General features: G+C 46.8%; 1 pseudogene; it reads right to left on the bottom strand.

Annotated features, from left to right (window-relative positions):
• Positions 1–29: 29 nt before the first annotated feature.
• Positions 30–918, bottom strand: LOC112080333 (homeobox protein Hox-C1a-like; annotated as a pseudogene).
• Positions 919–1,052: the final 134 nt, after the last annotated feature.

Here is a 1,052-nt window from a genome sequence, read left to right as displayed (position 1 = left end):
CTAGCTTATACCTTCTCACAGCACAGCACTGTCCTACAAACAGTAGCCTAGCTTATACCTTCTCACAGCACAGCACTGTCCTACAAACAGTAGCCGATTTGAGAATATGGCACATCTGTTGCAGACTACTTTTCAACATATGAGGAGTAATCAATAACGGTTTACCAAACGTTAAATGTAGATGTAGAAACGAATTGATAACTAATGATACAGTACTCAAACATCGTTTAAGACTTGCTATTGGTTTTCGTATCAAGAGCAAATGAAAAGTTTTACAAATGATTTGGTCAATAAGATAGCTGTCGTCTTTCCAAACGGGGACGTGAACGACATGTCCAAAACTTACCCGTCCGAGGTTGACTTCTCTTTACTTTCGTCCACTCAAAAGTTTTGCTCGAGTGACTTAGTTCAGGTACATTGGGGTCCGAGTGAGAGCCACTGTTCACAACAGCAAAGTGAATCTTAGGCCCACCATGAGTGTAGATTTGAACGTGTGCATTTATACACCCGAATTCGGAGTGCGCCAGCGCTACAGTCGCGGTGTTGTGTGTGGAAGAGGAGTATCCAAGTCCGGGAAGTCGTGCTCGTGAGCCAGGAGGTAGGAGGGAGACGAGAGTAGCGGAAGGCAAGCCGGTGGCGTGGTGGAAAAGCCCTGACTCTGTGTTAAGGGAGGGCTGCTCGAGCCTGAGCAGACCCGGAGCTGACTTTCCGTGCAGTCTGTTTCAGAACTGGCTTCGAAAAAAGATGGGTAACTGTGTTGCAATTAATATTCCCTGCCAATCTCTGCTGAAGTTTTTCATTAGTTGCCAGCCCTAACTTCAGGAGAAGTTATCTGGTCCAAGTCACGTATCCTGACCTCCCCAGGTCGGTAGCCCTGCTACCCTCCCCATTACACGCTAACTCTTGATATGAATTCACCTACGAATAATCGTTGGACCGGTCAAATGGTCGTAGAACGCATGGACAGGTAGCTATAGCTAACACCCAACAACGCATGGATGGATCAAGACAGCGACCATGCATGGACAGGTAGCTATAGCTAACACCCAACA

The sequence above is a fragment of the Salvelinus sp. IW2-2015 genome, unplaced genomic scaffold (genome assembly GCF_002910315.2).
Source record: "Salvelinus sp. IW2-2015 unplaced genomic scaffold, ASM291031v2 Un_scaffold15930, whole genome shotgun sequence".
NCBI classification, from domain to species: domain Eukaryota; kingdom Metazoa; phylum Chordata; class Actinopteri; order Salmoniformes; family Salmonidae; genus Salvelinus; species Salvelinus sp. IW2-2015.
This window is presented reverse-complemented; position numbering and strand designations above follow the sequence as displayed.